The sequence below is a fragment of the Nipponia nippon genome, unplaced genomic scaffold (assembly GCF_047370975.1).
Source record: "Nipponia nippon isolate SJK-2023a ecotype South Korea unplaced genomic scaffold, ASM4737097v1 scaffold_5, whole genome shotgun sequence".
Classification (NCBI taxonomy): domain Eukaryota; kingdom Metazoa; phylum Chordata; class Aves; order Pelecaniformes; family Threskiornithidae; genus Nipponia; species Nipponia nippon.
In genome coordinates, this window is record NW_028262369.1 from 96,411,020 (window position 1) to 96,431,831 (window position 20,812).

Here is a 20,812-nt window from a genome sequence, read left to right on the forward strand (position 1 = left end):
CACGCTACTGTGTCAAAACATCATTAACATCTCAGATTCGACCTCTCCCATATCCATTATTGCCCGTAACCTGTTCATCAGAATGATCTGCTTGGAAGAGCACGTTTCACTAGATCTTCCTATGAGTCGGGGCCAGAGAGAGAGACACACACTCAAAATGGAGACTTAAAAATATATAGCAATTAAAGATCCCATAACACTTTCATGTACTACTCCTTGGCTGGAAATAAAGCTCAGTAACGTAGAGGATTTATGATTTTTATTGACAACACAAAATAGCTTTGTGTACTAGAGACAGACTGAATGGAACCATTTCCATTTGCTTCCATGCAAGCTCTCACACAGTATGAGTTACACACAAACACAACACGTAACAGAAAGACTATATGTACAGCGAGACATTTGACTTCTCATTCATAAATGTGTCCAAGTCCTACTTAGAATAAAATCATTTAGATCCTGAGTCTCCGAAAGGACACGGCTCTGTTAAATGATGAGAGCCCCAAAGCCAAACTACCACCTTGAGAAATGCTTTAGCCTTACCGGTTTGCGCTCACATTTTCCATTTTTGCAGAGACTAGCTGCAGAAATAACATCCAAACAATTATAATTTGTGACCTTTTAACATAAATGGTAATTTCTTAAGACTAGTTCTCTTCTATTCCGTCCCATGTTCTTCCAAATAAGAGCTGCCCAAAAATACTTTGCATGAAAAACTAAATGTTCCCAGTGACAACTCTGATCACGTCATTCTTTGCACATGAACATCAAAAGATGCAGCAACAGCAAAAAACACTAGTTATTCTTATAACTTCAAGATTAAATCCTAAATATAGTAAGTTTTCAAATTGTCTTTCCTAAAATTCAAATAATATGTTCATCTCTTTAACCAAAAGCTAGCAAAGTACAACTTGTATTGTGCTGCAGGCCATAAAGTGAATGTTCTTTATTTAAATCATGGATGGATGAAGATGAAAAGTAGTTTTTGAAAATTTACAACAGTTCTGACACTACTGTGTGTTCCTTGTTACAAATTATCCCTATCTATTTATTAGACTTAGTCCACACCTTTTACTACCTTCAAAAAGATAATTTTCATCAGTTCTTCCTATCTTTATAACTCACCACAGGAAATTGTATAGAATACAAGCAGAAGCCCCGGCTGAAAAAAGGGAGCAGGGGTAAGAGAAGGACCACAGCAGCTGCTTCTGTTGGGCTGGAGAGGCTGTAGTTTAAAAGTAAGACTTAGTAGTGAATTTTGTCTTTAGCACAGCACTCAGGTGATGTTTTCTTATCATTTACCTATCCAAAGTAACCATTCTCCTATATAAAAAAAAAGGGCCCAAGTAAGAGGAAATTATTAGAAGCCCTCCATTCTCTTCTCCATCTTAGACTGATGCATCTCCACCAGCATCACTTCCAGTACTTCACAGCAGAGCGCTGTATTTTGCTTGTGAATCCTATGGCATTCTTCATTTCTCTACCCCAAACAAAGCCTTCCCCAAAATTAAACTGTTCTTATATCTGAGACTAGATATTGCCAACATGCACTACATGGCTTTAAGATCCAGTGTCTTGAACAAGTTAGAAACAGGAACTTTAGACTGATTTCTGAAGAGTATTTGGGAGGTTTGGTTTCTTATTAAGTCGTGCATACTTGCCTGTGGCAGTCTAAGTTCTGTAAATTTAGACACTGGTTTTGCAGTTGGAAAAAGAAAGTCTCAATTATGAAGAGATTTCAACATTTAAAAATCTTTTAAATTTGACTTTCTGAAAAATACATTACCGGCTTTACAGTCAGTCTTTACACACATAGCATTACAGAACAAAATACCGTATGCTGAGATGCAAATACAGGTCTACAACGTGACCGTAGGTACATTATTTTATCGCAGTGTGAACACCAGCCTTCAGCAAATGTCCCTGACTCTGCAACTACCTAGAGGAGCCATCACAACTGCAGACTCTGCCTACTCTTACGAGCAATGAATTTTCTATACAGCACCTGAAGGGGCAAGGAGAGCCTATGACTGATTCTGGAGCTTCCCAGATGATCCCAGGATGCTAAGGCAGAGGTGAAAACATAGATGGTCTGTCGCCACATGCAACAAAGTTTTGCAGGAGGGGGAGCAGACGGAGCCCTGACCTTTCTGCAAGCTGCCGTGGCTCAAACCTACAGGTAAGGCAACATCAGACGTTAAGTGACTGCTGCTGTTTTCAAAGACCTGACACTTGATGCTTTAAAGACTAAAGCCCCAGTTGCTAGCAAGGCGCTTTGCTAAGATTTAGTTTCTCTCCTTCTTTCTTCAGATGCTGTTTGCTGTGGGATAACAGAAGCAGCTTCCAACTTCGGTGATTCTTCAAAGGACTCTAGGAAACAGCCGGGGACCTTGCAAGATGCTGGACACTAACAGCAGGGTATGAAACGCCTACACTGCAACAAAGACGATCTTAAACAAGATGTCCAAGCTTGGATGTGCAATTAAGTGTCCCGGAACTAGAAACACCAACTAGAAACCCATTTAGCTTGAAATCACACAGGAATCACTTGCGAGTTCACTTGCGAGATGCCATCCTTACAGAAAAGCATCCAGTTAAATGACAAGCACAAACTTTGCTGGCAACTCTCAGGACTCCCTCAGTACCCCTTCATGCGTTAACACCACATACAGTCTAAAACACCATCAATAAAACCTTTCTATAACAGCATCCCACTAATTCTTCCAACTCATTTTTTGCATATACCCATATGTACAAAGACTTATGAAAAGGCAGTAAAATAAAGCTACGGTGACATGAGCTGCAGCACAGGATTTTTTTGAACTACGAGGAAGAATCGAACCAGTATTTCTGTAATTTGCTTTCCCACTATTTAAAATGGTTTCTGTACACCTTCTTTGTGAAATAAGCTGAGTAACAGTTAACTCATCACAATATTTTCAAACACTTATCACTACGCACTGCTGATAGAGAAGCTTTCATCCTACAACCACTAAAACTTCTCCTCTCAAAGCAAGATACAAGCAGAGGCTTAATCACTATTCACATAACAGAATTACAGAAGTTTTCAGAGCAGTTTACCAAAAATTCAAAAAATATATTATTTCTCAAAGCAAAATAATACATTGCATTCAGAAGATGTTTGCTCTCAATATTGAATAACACTTGTTATATACCTGAAGAGGTTTCTTAAGCAAGCCAAATCTCTGCAGCAACTCCAGGCTGTAACTACGCTGATCAAATCAGCTTCACACGTTAAAAAACGGAAAGCAAGAAATAAAGGTAGAGCCTTAATGTATCAACAGCTGCTTCTGATTTCATAGACCACATTAAAAGAATAAACATTGAAAATCCTGGCCATACATTAAGGCAATTTTTACACCCAAACAATTTGATCATGTAACATTGTGTATCAAGCCAGTTTTTTCATAAATTATGATCTAAACAGAATACTAGTCAATTCACCAAAAGATATCAAAGATATCCCTTTATTACAAATGATCCAAGTATCCCCCTCGAGGCTACGGCTATCAGAAAGCATTTAGTTAGCTCCCAAGCCAATATTTTTCGTATCTGTTTTATTATGAAACTATAACACATTTTCAATAACTTTTAGCTCTGCTATACAGAGCAACAAATAATTTCCCAGAACCCTTTGGAAAATCTGACATGCGAAATGATTCTCTAGCCAACTTGTGTATTAAGCTGAAAAAACATATATCAGATCATTTGATCATTGGAGGGAATGGAAAAGTATTGGGAGCTTCAGGACAGATGGACCAACTTCAGGTCATATAAAATACTACCAAGGCTGTATTTGAAGAAAAATGTGAAAGTTCGTGAAAGTGCCCTGGGTGAAAATACTTTGTGTTGCTAAGAAACATCATCCCTGATGATGGATGAATTAAATTGTCTCAGTTAGCAGAGCCAACTCCAGGCATCCCTCGTTTATTAGTAGAATGTTTTCTTCTACTGGTAATTTATTTCAACAGCTACATACAAATAAAAAGCTCTACCTTTAAATGAAACTGAGATTTCAAACTTGCATTAATTAATGCTGGAAAACAGAACAAGAGTTCACAGCTTGAACAGAATTTAATAACTACATTTTCAAAGTTTACATTTTTAAATGTAATATTAATACATCCAAAACGATTAAGAATTTGTTTTAGGATAGTCTACAGTGAAACATACTGTTCCAACTTCCAAAATTACTCAATGTATAATCCAGTGAAGAATAAAACTCTTCAGATATTTCCAAATACTGCACAACATAAATATTCAGGTAATCAAATTTTAAACATCACTGAGAGAAAAGCATATTCATTTGTCATGTATTGTTATGTTGACACCAACATAAAAACTAAGCATGAAGGAAATAATGCAAAACACCTGCTTTCCAATTTGGAGGTTGCCTTTGTGTTTCATCCAGTTCCTCTTTTAATATATTACTTAGAGGCTGTTTCTTCTGCAGAACATATTCATGAACTTACAGCAGTGTATCTTTCCATTTCTGAAGTATGTGTTTGCTGTGGAACTCTCACAGAGCATACCTGGTTTGCCTGCCGCGCACTCTGTTAAGTGAAGTCCTTTCAAAAAGGTTACAGCTGGAGCAGAGGAAGGCCACCGGCGTCCCTCTTCCCACAGGCTGCACAACAGGCCAGAGGACCTCCCCTGGAAGGGGAAAGAAAAGCAAGCACATCTCACCTGACACAGCCTTCGAGAGCAGGACACAACAGCAGAGGCAAAGTACAGCAAGCAGGGAGCCCCAACATAAGCAGAAGAGTCTTGAGATCAGAAAGCAGACATACGACCACCGCTCAGAGATGACAGAAAAGGGCAGTTTTTCTTAATAACCCTGAGAGGAATATGCAGAATTTTATGTCACCCAGAAACCAATGTGGTTACTGCACTGAGAATAAACCAAGGGCAAAGACCCATTTTGCAAAACACAGCTGGCAAAGGGGAGAATCATGAAAAAAAAAAAGATTTTTAATTTGTCTGGTGGCAAGGCTTGGCGGTTTTCTTCCTATTATTCTAGACTCTGTTCTAATGAAGATTGCAAGTTAGAATTACCAAGTTTTAGTACTGGAGAGTTCAATTAAAGGAAAAAAGGTGAAAAACCCTCTATAAACTCTTCTTTGGATCCCATCACAGCTTCCAAGTCAGGAATTACCATGCACAGTTATGCGGTGAGGCCACATACTCAGCTAGTCAATACACAGAGGCAACCATAGAGGTTCTTCTTCCCAAATAACGCCACCACAGAGAAGAGTTATCACTGGAGAGTGTGAGAAGAAGTATTTAATAATGGTACCCATTTGGCTGCACTATAGGAGATGTGCTTCCTGTGGGCCTAGTAAGGAAGAGCTTTACAATCTAAGCAGAAGCATTTCAAAACCTCAAAGGACATGTCTTATCTGTACCACTTCTGCTTCTAGAATCCCAGAAATCCTGAAGAGAGAAGGCAGATCAGACTGCAGCTTTCCTAGGCACAGATGTTGCAATCACATCTGCCTTAACTGTAAGCCACAGTCCTTGCTACTTTCCGACTCTCCAGCAGCATCTCTTAGTTGCTTCGGTTTTGGAAACGTCAATGCAGAGGACAAGATAAAGTGTTTCTGATCACATCAGGTATACTAAAACACTAACACAACAGAAGAACGCCTGCAGATTATGTCCCAAGCAAATAGCATGAAAGAAAAGGGTTTGAAGTAAAGATACCCTTTCTTCCCTTCCCGTCTTGTCTACACGATTCACAAAACACTTACTTCAAATAATGAGATCTGTTTGATCAAATATTTTTTTTTGAAGCATTGATCTAGCAGCCATGAAGAATGACCATTAGCATATGGATGCATCTCAAGTTATTCAGACAAAAAAATGCATATGGATATTTATCCCATTAATTACAGGCGTTTTTTTACACACCAGCCCGAGGAACTGAACCACCACCGACCCAGGTATGCAGATCCAGGTAAACATTCTCCAAGGTTTTTTTTTTTCTTTTCTCTCACTAAATACCTATACACCTATAATACACCTATATACACCTCCCTAAACACCTACAGGTACAAGATGTCTGGCATAATTTGTCCAGTTCCAGGCTCCCCAGTACAAAAAGGACACGCACGTACCCAAGCAAGACCAGCAAACGGCCCCAAAGAGGATGAAGGGGTCAGAGCACAACCCAGCCATTCTGCGACGCCATCTCCAAAGGCCAGGTCTGCATCAAGGCGCAGGTTTGCAGGACTTCGACTATAATAAGCTTCTTCCTCTTAGCCCTCACATTGTAATGCAAACAGCATTTTCAGTGCAGGATTATTTAATGTTTTCATTTATTACTTGGATAATGAACAATATAGTTGCAAAATTTTGTAGTTACCTGGGAAGTGTTGCAAGCATTGTGGGAAGCAGCGTCAGAATTGAAAAAAGTAGGACTAAGTGATTACCAGCAGAACTGAAACGAGGGTTTTAATACTGAATTGAATGCAAAAAGTGAAAAATTAATTTGAATTTGCATTAACAGGAGCATCATATGCAAAAGATGGCAAGATTTATTCTATTCATCACTGATACTGACTGACTAAGGTTGTACATTACGTGCAGGTCTGGATACACAGATGTAGGAAACCTAGAAAAGCTCAGAAGAAAACCTAAGCAATTAGGGAAAGTTAAAGGGAAATGGGCTTGCTGAATACAGGAAAAAAAAAAGATGAGTAAAGAGGGCACAGGCTTCAGCACAGGTTAACAGCAGTTACAAAAATGATGCTCACATCCCACTACTGCAATACCCACTGCAGAAAAAGAAAAACAAACAAGCAAACAAAAAAACCCCACAAACAAGCAGCTGAATTTGTTAGGAAAAAAAATTAGAATACTGTTAGAGGAAAGATGCTACCTCTAGGGATAGTTAAACAATGGATTAAGTTATGGAGGGGTTACACAAATCTTCACTGATTGTTTTTAAGACCTGGTAAGATGAACGTGTCAGAAACCGTCTGTACATATCTATCTGGCTTTATGATGAACACTGTACGCTCACACACACAGTACGGGGCCTTAGCGCAATGTGGATGACCTCCAGAGATCTGTGTTTTCTTTTCTAAACCTAAAGGCTGTACGAGTTTAGGCTCCTGCCAGGCAAATCAGCAGGTGACTTGACTGCTCCTTAGAGCTCCAAGCAGGCTTTTGATATCTCTTTTTTCTAAATAGCCAAGGCAGTCTGTGATTGACAATTTTCTATCACATCAAGCATGCTACCTTAAATATGAAGTACTCTGAACGATCCACCGGGGAAATAAAGTCAAAGTACAGAGAAGGCAACGGCAGCCGATCCCGGGAACCCAGTCCTGAGAAGGAAATCAAAACCGGCAAATTGGGCGAGGATGCACATCCCATTAGCACCTAGAAATGCAGGTAGTTATCTTTGTTTCTAGCACCTACAATAAATAAGCCTTAATAAAAAGAAGTATATAATAAAGTACTTAAGAGAAATAAGGAGGGAAGGTTTGACGTTTCCAAGCTTATTTTCACAGCAGTATGAAAGGAAATGAGGTAGAGTCAGAGCTAATTCTCCTTATATAATTTCACATGGAATGATTAGTTCTGCCCGAACAGTAACAGCTTTCCAGAGGGTCCTACTTGTCGCCAAGATTGCGCTCAGACGCTGTAAGCGTAGCTTCCCTATTCTCCACTGACAACCAACTTAAAAGGCCAATATAATATTCATTTTACTATAGAATGAAATTCACAGCATGAATAGTAAAATAATGTCATAGCTACCATGAAACTGCAGTTGCATGTTGGGGCTTGTGACTTTTAAAAGTTTAATCATGAAACAGATTCATGAAGAGGAGCATGCAAAGTGGCTTTCTGCTTTAGCGATGTCCTGTGGTCATTAAGAGCAGCGTAAGCTGTGGTCCAACAACGAGAGGGCAAAGGCACGGAGGAGCATTCCTGTCACATGCCCCTGCTGATTTTTTTTTTTTTTTAAGAAGGCAGGTTTTCAATCCTTACTGTGTTGAAGGCCCCCCTCTCTTAAGCCTGATTAGGAAAGACATTCCACATGCACAGGGTTGCTGAAGGTGGTGGAATTCCATAAGTTACCTGGGTCACTTCTGGGTGAAATACCAATTACTGGCCATTCCTCTCAATAAGGCCAACAAAAAAAAAAAAAAAAGAACCGTAAGAGACATCACAGGCCAACGGTGAATACATCACACGGATAATCCTAAAACTCTTTGCAAAAACGTGTAATAGGTATTAGTACTTTCACAAAGCACTGTAGTGTTTTTGTACTTAATCCCTGAATAGACGCTAGTAGAAAAGCCATATTCAATTCCAAAATTGCTGCTCCAAGTTCCAGCTCAGCTACTACTATTCCTTTAAAAAATATACTGTTTTTTAAAGGATATACATAAATATACATTTTAAGGAGAGATAGCCCACCTTAGTAAATGTAACTATCAACAAAAAAACTAAATGACTCTTCAGAATAGCATGCCAAATCATAAGAACTTTAAATGTGTGTTTTGCACTTACTAGCACAACCATTTGTTTTACAAAAGACCTACAGATTAGATACAAAGCACACTTAGTTTTAAGCAGAATAACAACCAATTTTTTATGCCTTGCCAGAAATAATGACTAATTAGGCCAGCACCACCCTACAGTCATTTCCATAAATCCTGCCTTTACATTTAAATTAGAACCAAAAAGAAAACTGACTTAATGATAACAAGAGTATACAGTTCTTGTTAAAGTTTTCTTAAAGCAAGGTCAGGACAAGAAATTATTTTCTAAAGCCAACAAGGAGATGTTATTGTTTATTTGGAGAACTTGAATTTACCTCAAACCACACAAAGTTATACCCAGAAGTTTACTACATTAAACTACAATCCAGTAGACAGACAACGGCAACACTTTCAACTGGGAAATGACAAAACCCAGAATTTCACACAATAGTGCTAGATTACTTATTCTGCAAAGTCATCCTGCAGAATATTCCCTGTGCAAACTTTGAAAACAATCGGAGTATAAAAGATGCAATATGTCCACCTGCTTGTTGAATTTTTCTTTTCTGGAATATTTGTATGTAAAGTAAATATCAAAGTAGAAAGATATATAGGAAATATGATGCTGAGCATCAGATGAGGATCTGTACTTCAATTAGAAGATTTTAATTTTTAAAATGAGGTAAATTATGGTTCTTCTGAGAAAGCACTTGTTTAATTACATGCACCAGGCAAGATATTTATAAAAAAATACCTTATTTTCCACCATGCAACATGAACTTTATTCCTATTTTATTTACAAAGGTGTCAATCGGTAAATAAACCACTATGAAAACAGAACCAAGATCTACATTGTCAAATAATCCAAAATAACGTCATTAATGCACAACTCAGGCTTTTTTTTTTTTCCTCCAAACCAATCTGGCTGGAAAGAACAGGAAGAGGATATTTTTCTAAGAGCTAGTTCTAGCAATAGAGCTATCTTCGCTGTTCTTTCTCCCAAATGTTCCGCCACTACAGCCACATACCACCACTGCTTTATCTAATCACTCCATTCTGACTTTTCAGCATTCACATACATTTACTCTTGCACATATGCACAAAGCTTTGCCATATTCTGGAAGTTCTTCCATACAGTGGCTTTATAACAGTTCTGTTGCTATTACCTAGGTTTTATTAGGCCTTACGAGGATGAACCAAAAATCTCAGTTCTCTGAAGAAGCAGCTTCTCTTTGTCTTTCAGATTGAGAAAAATACAGAACGGCAGCAGCGAGGTCTTCATCCTTCATTCCAACACACTTGACCACTGAATTCTGGCAGGGTGAGTAATGCCCATCACGGAACATCAATTCAGTAAATCTTCCATCCCAGAGAAGGAATAAAAGACTGCATCATATTAAATCTCAATCCAACTACTTAGGCATGAACTTAAGGGATGTGGGGTTTGTTGTTTTTTTTTTTCCCTCAATGACACCTTCTAATAATGACTATGAAAGAAATCTTGCACTCTGGACAGTATTTTATTCTTCAAGACCATGATCACCACAAGTCTTCCGTTGCCAGAGACATGGCCAAAGTAACCTTAAGGACTACTGTTGTACCTCTAAGAAGAAAACATTTCCACAGCATTTATGGCAATATCATACTTGTACCATTGAGCATCATTAACACAGACAACCTGTTGCACAAACATGGCATCTGACTGCCCAAAAATAATCTTGGAACAAAACTGGAAAGCAGCATGTGAAGCTACGCTGGTCGCCCTGTTCTATAGACACAATACGTAAAGATGTCTTCAGATGCAAACTGATTATATTCTGCGTTTTTTTTTTTTTCAACCTAACAATTTTTTCAACAATCTTTTATAACAGCAAAATTAAGGTATGAAGATGATATTAAATCCAGTTGCATCCAAAGTGCCAATGAGAAAACTTCTGCTAATCACATATGCATTGAATTTCGCACATATGTTTGATTGTATGTAAACCTACACACACACGCAAATATCTAAATCAAAGGTTCTTACAGGGCACTAACTTACTTTGGGATTTATGTGTCTCAACTGTTTGTGTTCTTTCTGTGTCTCAACTCTAACAAATAATTATTCAAGGGAAAAAAAAACCACAAACCGCACTTAGTGCCTGGCCTTCCCTGCCTTCCTCCAAGTTCTACATTTCATCCTTAATTTTACATATTTTATTGTTAATTTCAGACATTCCTCCAGCTCTCATTCGGACATCAAAGAGCTACTCATACCCAAAATATCAGCAATCTGAAATATTGGCTTCCCTACTTATTGTCCTTTATAACTTGAAAAGATCTTTGATTTCTTGCCTACAGGAAATACTGCGGATCAAAAATAAAACACATATATATGCTCTCATACATGCATATATATGGGGTCCAGGATTTAGGATAATAGACTGTTTGGAGACATGGTTTTCAGATTTAGATTTCATGCTCTGTCTGGTGCTTCACACATTTATTTTTACTTTCACATCTGACGTGCAGCAATATGGCTAGCTAAGGTGTACATTTAAGACATACTTTGATATACATCTATTCGGAAGTGAAATTCACACTGGGGTATGTGTCCTTACAGCACTGAGGCACCGCTTCACCACTGCTAACTGCACCGCTTACCGATGGCTGGGGGCAGGGGAAGGCAGGCTCTCTGGAGCCCCTCGTTAACAATTCTGCCACCAAAGATTAAGATGATTTTCCCCGCTTTACAAACTTGGTAGAGAACATTTCTCACATACAAATGGAAAAAAAACCCACAACATGGTAGCCAAAGTATTTCTAAAATGCCTGCTGCACGGGTTCCTAACGGCCCTGCATATACATTGAGAGTTTGTTCTCCACTTTTGTATTTTCTTTTTAAATTAGCAATATTAATAAGTTATACAACTAGTCCCAGACAATGAGATACTCACTCTGTTCAAGTTAACAAATCATTTGCCTTGCTTTTGTTACTACTCCCACTACACAATGGCTTACGTCTCAAGCAGTAGTACACAGAAGCACCCAAACAGAGACATCAACATTAAGGTCCCATTATTTATACCAATAGCACTGAAAAATCTAACCTTAAAATATATTCTCAGTGTGTTTCCTTACAATAGAATACAATTCTGTTCATGCAGGAGTAACTGTTCACATATGTTATGTATGTTTCTTCTGAACACATAGTTTATAATCCAATTTATACAGAAAGAGCAGCTCTTTAACTGAATTATTTAACCAGGTAAGATCTCAAGTCTTTGGACAAGACTTCCTCTTTGCAACTGGAAGAGCTAATACAAGAGAAAATTCCACATGAAATATTTGCTCATCAACAGCTGCAGGAGAAATGTCTTGTCTCAATGGCTCTCCCAATCTGAACTATATCGGACTGTACTGTATAAACATATTCCGATCTTGTGAAGTCAAACAATGCAGTATATAAATCTTTTTCTTTTTGGGTAAAAATGCCTACCTAGAAATTTTCACCAGTGCAGCAAAATGGTCAGGGCCCATAAACCTTCACTGCTCCGTTCAAAACGGAAAATAACAGGAGTCCATGGTGTAGATGGAGCCAGAGGCCTAAAATGCTCAAGGCACGTGCCTCTTCTTTGAGCTACAGGCAACGTCAAACACTGCAGTCATAGGCTGTAGAAAACATTTATAAAAAGCTAAACCTGGAACTTTTTGTTTTCATATTCTCAAATTTTATTGAGCAGAAATGTTTGAGGATAGTTTATTACTTTTACCGGCCACTCTAAAACGGGCCTCCAGCCAAACAGGTCTTTAAAATATGTCTATATTTTAGTTTTAAAACAACATTAAGGAAGTTGTATAACTTTTACATTAGAGTCTAAGTGACTTAGCAGCAGAAGTGACATGTTTCAGCTGTAACGCCAGCACTTTGCAAGCTCCGAGCACGACTTTTGCAACAGTACCAATCGCACTTGGTACCGATCCTAACGCAACAGATATCCACAGGGGTTCATTAACAGGTGTTTAACTCACGGCAAACCCCAAAAGACCAAAATTCAGGACGTGTTTGCTGGGATCATATTAGTGACCCACGTGCCAAACACCTTCCCTCCCTCTTTCAGGCTAAACTCCGTGGGACGAGACCAACCCACTACGCACTGTTCTTGTCTTCACAGGGCTTTACTGCACTACTCCAAGCGGAATAATTGACAGGAGTTGTAGCAATACTACTGCGTGAGAATTCAAACTGTGCATTTATCAGTGGAGGGAGGAATTGTATACCGTATTTGTAAAGCACCAACACTTTGAGCTGGGCAGTGGGTTTGCTTCCTGAGTTTTACCACTGCTGTTGACCGGCCAGCTAATAATCAGACTGGGAAACTGTTCAGAAAGTTTGTCAAGACTGAGGTATTGCACTACTGAGAATGATCCTCACCTTTTCATATGCAGTAGGAATATAAATCAAAAAAAAAAAAAAACAGCATTGTATTAAAAAGTCCTGCCTTTAATTGATTTATGCGATCTGGAGTCATAACATTTAAACTTATGTCAGAAAGTATTCTTCCAATGTATTTTACTACGCCCTGGACTTAGAAGAAATAAAAAAAAAAAAAAAAGATGAAGCAAGAAGAATACACTCTACATTAGGTCTTGAAAGCTCCAATTAAAATTCAATATTGTACTTTGTATGGAGGCTCTTTACATGAAAACCCTGTCATGGTTAAGATTTAAGGTTAACCAGGTTAATAGAGTCCAATAAAATAGCTCTATTTAATTATGCCAAACCATTGTTATAAGCCACACTAAAATCTGCTACTCATCTTTACCTGACTATTGGGCTAAACTCTGAATCATGCGCACCTACTTCTCGTCAATCAGAAAATCCTACCATGAAGTAAGCTTCAAACTCTTTCCCCCGCTTCTTAAAAAAAGTGCATGCATTTGCACCTCAAATGGTTTCTTTCCTCCAGTCTGCTACTCCAATCATCACAGAGTCATGTGTTAAAAGATTTGTGCAGACCTGCCAAGTCTCATTCATCTGAGACACACTTCCCTAAAGTTGGGACTCGTTCGCAAAGTATATTTGAGCAGCTCCTCTGCTACGAAGGGTTCTGTCACGTGGAATTTTTAGCTTAAAATAATAAAAACAAAATCCTAAAATCTACACATTTTGCAAAATTGAAGGTGTTTATGGTTTTGTTTTCCTTGTTCTACAAAGCATGACACTATGCCACCACAAAGGTTACAATTTTTCCTGACAGTTTTACCAGCAGAACTATTTATAGATATTAATGTTTATGTTTTAATTGCACTATAGTGACACTTGGAATGAAACTGGGTTCAAATTTTGCAGCTCACTTCATAACTGCTTATGAAAAGCGGTCCCTGCCCCGCACAGCTTGTATTTACAAACAAAAAAACAAATGAAGTAAGAGCGTCTTCAGAACAAAACGCCCACACACGCGTTTGACATGCTGAGGGACCGGAGGGGCTGACTGGGGCCCAGCGGGCCGGGCGCGGCCCGACGGCGGCTCCCCCGCAGCCACCCGCCCCGAGGCGGGCCGAGGGCAGCCAGGCCCGGCCAGGCCGCGCTCCCCTGCCCGGCTGCCCCGGGCCCTGCAGCCCCGCGTCCCCCGGGGGGCGGCCCAGGAGGACGCCGGGGGACGGGGCCGGAGGGTGGCGGCAGGCCCTGCCCGCCTCTCCAGGCCCCGGCAGCGGCTCCCCGGGGCCGAGGCGCGGGCAGCCATGTTAGGGCCGCCGGGGAGGCGGCACCCCGCGCCGGCAGCCGCTGCTCCCCGGGGAACGGCCCCTTCCCGCGGGGGCCGCCGCGGGGCCAGGCGGCTCTTCCCCGCTCCGGAGGCCGGCGCCAGGGCCGCGGAGCCATCTTAGGGGGGGCCGGGGCGAGGGCTGCCCCCGACAGCGCCTCCCGCCCCGCAGGTGCCGGGGAGCCACGGCAGGCGGAGCGCGCAGCCCCGCGTCCGGCGGCGGCGAGGAGCCGGCTCCCCTCGCCTCCCCCCCGCGCCGAGCGGAGCGGGGCTCGCCGGGCCGGACCCCCCCGCTCTCCTCCCGCCGAGCGCCGGCCCTCGCCGCTGTCCTCCTCGCCCGGCCCCGGGCCGAGCGCCCGCCCCGCCGCTCCGCGCTGACCCCTTCCCTCCCTCCTGCCTGGCTCGGGCGGCCCCGCTCCTTACCCCACCCAGAGGGAGCTCACCTCCTCCTCCTCCTCCTCACTCCCGCCTGGAGACCGTCGGCACCGACGCGCCGGCGTCCCGGCCCCTCCCTCCCCTCGGCGCACAGCAGAGCCAGCCTCCCCCTGCCGCCAGCCGGGCCCCCTCCTTCCTCCGCCCGCCGCCCCGCGACCCAGGGCCGGGCCGGGCCCCGCCGAGGGCCGCTCGCCCCCGGGCCCGGCGCCGCCCGACGGACCCACCCTGCCCGCGGGGCGAGGGGCCCGGGCCCGCCCGCCGCCGGCCCCCTCTGCGGGGGCCGCTCCGAGCGGGCGAGGAGAGGCCTCCCCGCCGGGCCTGCGGGAGCTCGGCCGCCGGCCGGGGCCCGGCTGCTGGAGCGGGGAATAAAAAGAAGAAAATTGAGCAGAGTGATGGAAGGGGAAACAAACCGTTTGCGGTGGTGGCCGCAAAGCGAGCGGCAGGGCCACTGGAAAGAGCGCAGGGATGGGTGGGAGGAATAAATAACAACCACACACCAGGTGGACTAAGGAAAAAAAAAAAAAAAAAAGATGTTTTTCTGAGAGAAGCAGGTGAAAGGAGAGAAAATCAGGGCTGTTACCAGTTATATATGAGTAGGAGGTGTGTGTTTTTTCCCCGATAAATCAAGCCTTTTCAGGTGGCGTCACTGCAGGGAGAGGCCAGGCAGGTGTAACTGTTACAGCCCGGCTTGCGAGCCCTCTTCCCTGGCCACAGCCAGTCACAAACCTCGCCAGCAAAACTTTTCAGAGCAGGAATGTTTGTCACGCTGACTCAGTTTAGCATGGCGTTATCTTTGGTATGTAGGTGTAAACTATTTTTTTTTTAATAGGGAGTCAAAATGAGTAATATCTAATGGAGCGGTAAAGCAAAATTTCCAAAGAGTACAGCTGTGAGAAGCATCAAGACCCGTAACTTGAGGAATTATGTATTTTTTTCCTACTCCGGCTAATCAGTTATTATGAAAGAGTGCTGAGAAGGCTGATTTGCATGAGAAATACCCTTAGGATAATGCAGCATTTTGTTTCACAATTTTCTAGGTTCAAAAAGCCTAGTAAAGTTGTTTTCCAATAGTTTTCCACACTCCTGCACCTCTGAATTCCTATACTATCAAGCTATGGAAATGCCAAAATGTCATAAGGCAGGCAGTTCTTCCTGTTATTTTTTTACCTAGGCAGAAGTGGTAAGACCTGAAAAATCTTTTAGTATTTATCACTCACATTGTAAATAATTTTACAAATATAAGATTTCATCCTTCAAACATTGTCAGACAGGGTGAGAGATGAGGAGACCTTCAGTCCGGCTGAATAATTCGCCCCCGGCGTGTGCTGGAACGCAGACAAACAGGATGTTTTATCCCCAATTTATGGATAGAAAAATTGAGGCGAGGAAGTGAAGGCATTCATTTTTCAAGCGTAGAAGTGCTCATTTGTAAGCAGGCAATTTAGGCTTGAACTTTTTTTCCCGTTTTTTGAGGAAAAGCACCGTGTATATACAGTTCCCATTGAAATTACACTTGAGGCACCCAAGCAGAAAGACTTTGGCCATACTCTTTTGGGGTCCCGCAGCCCTAATCCCATGTTCTAATTGGCCAGTAATCTGTGGACAGATATTGTAACAGTTCCTTTAGAATATTTTTCTACTTCTCACTCATTTGCATACTAATGGCATAAAAATAGGCACTTCCTGCCAGTAATTAGTTGGAGCCCAGAATTTAAAGAAAGAAAAATACCACAGCATTATGGTAGACGGATGGTACTGAGGAAGCTGCAAAAAAGAGTCACTTCTCTGGCGCTCAGAGAGTGCCTTTAATTTGGAGTTCAAGGCTGGCAACTCTGTTACCTCTGTGTGACAGGGATTAACTGTTTGCTTGGCCTAATAACTTTGCCTCTAATGAGGCCCTCTAACTTTTTTCATGGCAAATCACTCTATCTGTCCTGCACCCAGTCTTGCTGCTGTAAGGGTTTTTCTTTTTTTGCCTTTTTCCCAGAAAGAATAATGCTAGCGGTGAAGTCTGCACCGTGAGTGTGGTTCCTTGTGGAGCACCGCGACTCGGGCCAGCACAGCTCAAGGGTTCTTCACCTAATGAGGCACTGTGCAACTGATAACCGCATGGAGTCATGCAAAGCTCTAGGTTAAAATAGCCTGTTAAGAGCTGGAGAGCTTCGGGTGTATATATCATAGAATCATAGAATACCAGGTTGGAAGGGACCTCAAGGATCATCAGCCTTTCTAGGCAAGAGCATGGTCTAGATGAGATGGCCCAGCACCCTGTCCAGCTGAGCCTGAAAAGTGCCCAGCGTAGCAGAGTCAATCACTTCCCTGGGGAGATTATTCCAGTGGTTGACTGTTCTCATCGTGAAAAATTTTCCTCTCGTGTCCAGTTGGAATCTCCCTGGGAATAACTTGTACCTGTTACCCCTTGTCCTCACCATGTGACTCCTTGTAAAAAGGGAGCCTCCATCTTCTTTGTGACTACCCTTTAAGTACTGGTACATGGTGATGAGATCACCTCCAAGCCTCCTTTTCTCAAGGCTGAAGAAGCCCAGCTCACTCAGCCTATCCTCATACGGCAGGCTTCCCAGACCCTTGATCATCTTGGTGGCCCTTCTCTGGACCCCCTCCAGCCTGTCCACATCTTTTCTGTATAAAGGGGACCAGAAATGTACACAGTAGTCCAAGTGTGGCCTGACAAGCATTGAGTAGAGAGGGATAATGACTCCTTTATCTCTGCTGGTGATGCCCTTTTCGATGCAACCCAGCATCCTATTGGCCTTCTTGGCCGCAGCAGCACATTGTTCACTCATGTTGAGCTTCCTGTCCACCAGGACTCCCAGGTCCTTTTCCACGGAGCTGCTCTCTAGCCAGGAGGATTCTAGGCTGTGCTGCACTCCTGCATTATGTTCTCCCAGGTGCAAGACCTTACACGTGTCCTTGTTAAACTTCATAAGGTTCTTGTTAGCCCACTCTTCCAGCCTATCCAGATCTTCCTGCAGGGTGGCTCTCCCTTCCAGAGTGTCTGCTTCCCCACTCAGTTTGGTATCATCTGCAAACTTCATCAGGCTACACTTGATCCCGTTATCCAGATCGCTTATGAAGATATTGAATAGCGTTGGGCCCCATATTGACGCCTGGGGGACACCACTTGTGATGGGTTGCCAGTTTGAAGAAGAGCCATTTACCACCACCCTTTGGGTGCAGCCTGTCAGCCAACTCCTCACCCACCGCACAGACCACTTGTCCAGGCCACAATGCATCAGTTTCTCCAGGACAAGGCTGTGAGGAACCATATTGAAAGCCTTGGAGAAGTCCAGGTAGACAATATCCACCGCTCGCTCCATGTCAACCAAGCAGGTCACTTTATCAAAGAAGGCCACCAGATTTGTCAGGCAAAATGGTTAGTTGGGGTTAGTTGACTTCGCACATGTAGGTCATAGACTTGAATGCAAACCAGGTTGGTGATTGCTAAAATTTTCCCCGTATGGCACCAACATAGGTAGCTTTTGTTTAACATATCAGCTTTTTCAGTCAAATATGTAGTGGGAGAGTTTTCTACATTGTAGAAGTTTCTCCGTTGCTACTCTACTGGTGGTGTCTACGGCGAGGTGAAACATGGAAGCCTGACGTTACCCATCCAACCCTGAAGAACAGCGATAACTTCAATGCAACAGGGAAAGTGTATTTCGCTACTCTCATTCCCCTAACTTCTCTGGAGATAAATATTACAGATTACATTCTCCAGGGCTATCAAACTGACACGTTCAGCAAAGAACTAAATGCAGAAATTCTTCCCATGGTATTACTTACAAGAAATTTCAGCAATTACCGTTTGCCGTCTACGATCGGACAACACTGATCTCCAGCGATGCAATTTAAAAGCTCATGAGATGAAACTATACTTCATTATATACCTTTAACTTATTTACCTATTCCAATAGCAAAGTAATTATTAATGTATTAATCTCTCTAATACATTGACTGTAACTATTAGTTTCTTTAGAGCTGCTGCTCTCAAAGAACCATGGGATGGACACAATCAATGAGGTTTGTACTCCTTAAAGTTAAGACCTGCACTGCAGCAGTAAATGTTCCGTCCCCTTAGTGGGATCCAGAATGAAAGTCAGATATTTAGACCTTCTAGGGAATGCTTGGAGGGTGTTTATGCTCTTTGCAGGCATGAAATACCTACTGCAAATTAAGTCAACACAATCTTTGCATCAACACAACCATGTCTGCCCAAGCAGTGTTGAGGGAGTAGCAATGGCAAACAATTGCAGTGACTCTTTAAATGACCTGGGAGACTGCAGTTGCAATGAAAGACTAGAGTATGGAGAGGAAGATCCTCCATCCCTTCGACATTCACCGTGTAAAATCCTTTCCGAAGGGCAGCCTTTTGTAGCTGCCCCTTCTCTGAGTGAGCAAGGCTGCAGTTTGCATTGCAGCCTAATGAGTCAAGCACTTTCCAAGGAAGTGGGAGATTTCAGTTGAAAATCTTTCACCACTTGGTAAGAATCAAAAATAGTGTCTCCTCTGTCTCATGATGGGCTCTTCTGCCCTGGGTCGAGAGGTGGAGAGAGGAATGAATCTTTGGGAGGGCTGACGCTGAGCTAGCGAAAATAAGCCTGAGTCTACACCACCGTGATCCGGGCGCTCAGTGGGGAGCATCCTCTCAGTTTCAGACTCCACTAGAAAAGCCTTTTCCACCTTTCTTACACCTTTTTGTTTCCCTTTCCCTCTATCCATCCCACTTTGTCGCTAATCTTAATGTCAAGCACGTATGAAACTCTGTATTACATTGTGCTGAACTTAGAAGTGAAATTGTGTCACTTTTTTTTTATCTTTAAAAGCAAACCTTGTGAAGCTTGCATCCAGCAGAACTATATTACCAGAAAGTATTTTCCTGAAAACTTTGAGATTCTAGCTTATTAAAGCAGAGATCCTTAAGATGACTGGGTCTATTCCATTAGTGAATTTATAAAGTGTGCAGACTGAGCAAACAACAGTGACAGCTTGGGGAAGTGTATGCACCTGTTTATTAAAAAGACGTTAACAAGGGCAGATCTAAAATAAGAACATGTACCACAACCCAATTTTCAGCAAATTTTTATGCATGCCTACACTTAAGGTTACCAATGTTATTGGCAATTTCTCTCTCTCTTTTCTCTCTCAGAAGTACACGGCAACTGATAAGCACGGAGCATCTGTGGCAAAGGAAAAAAACACCGTCTTCAAATTTTGAGGAGCAAACATGACCCTTTCTGTTTCTACTGTTTCCCACCCACATTCAGTTAGTGCGAGAGAAGAAGGAAAATGAAAAAAAAAAGCAGGAATATTTTCTTTGCATGGAAGGACCAAAGAATGTATTGTTTTCTCAATCACGAGCAAGCACTTTCATCACCGTTTTTGCTCTACATCACAAGTGACAGCGAGTTTTCTGTATTTTCCTGGTATAACTTAGAAGAGGTCACATTTCTAAAAGTCCTTCTGCAGAAGTGAGTCTTCTGTTTGGATGTATGCAAATTCTACAGCGCTTATGCAACTTGTAATTCGCAGATAGGTATAAGCATATGCATAATGGAGATTAAATGTGTATATGCAAGTTTGCAGAATTAATCAACCAAGAATGTACAAAAACTACCAATGCTTTGTTGAAATTTGGCTCTAAAAAGATTTATGAATTAGCCTTCTATAGCAGCTTTCACTCAAGGATGCTAAATACACTTCATTTTTATTAATAATTAATAATTTATAAGATGTACATGATAATATTATTCCCCCAGAATAGCATTTTAAAAACATATCCCGATCTTGCGAGGGCCTGTCGGTACTTATGCGTATTCACAATTGCTGTAGTGGTGCTTTTTATAAGTATAAAAAGCTGCCAGCCTGGAGCCCCTCCAGGATTAGATCTTAATCCCCAAAGATATGTAAGTGCTACCATCTCCCTTTTACAGATTGAAAAGTGGAAATTGTGTGGGTAAATGCATGCAAGTTTACACATAAGGTTAATGATAGACTAAAGAATGAAAATGTAGGCTCCAAACTTGTAAAGTGTGTTATAAGGACAGTCACTGTCCCTTCTCGGAGTCCCCTTCATGTCAGTAGTTGATGTGAATGTTA

General features: G+C 42.0%; 1 protein-coding gene across 12 annotated transcripts in view; it reads right to left on the bottom strand.

The window, feature by feature from the left end:
* Window positions 1–15,169, bottom strand: part of QTMAN (queuosine-tRNA mannosyltransferase) — a 186,824-nt gene extending 171,655 nt beyond the window's left edge. For 3 of the 12 annotated variants that reach the window (XR_015698760.1, XM_087731580.1, XM_087731586.1), the window contains exons 1-3: window positions 9,683–9,994; window positions 7,264–7,352; window positions 4,554–4,674 (exon numbers count right to left, since the gene is read on the bottom strand). The gene's annotated coding sequence lies outside the window, so the exon portion shown is untranslated. Of the gene's footprint in view, window positions 1–4,553; window positions 4,675–7,263; window positions 7,375–9,682; window positions 9,997–14,683; window positions 14,766–15,105 lie in introns of those variants that run through there. The other 9 variants (XM_087731592.1, XM_087731591.1, XM_009461786.2 and 6 more) reach the window with 8 other exon arrangements.
* Between the last annotated feature and the right edge of the window lie 5,643 nt (window positions 15,170–20,812).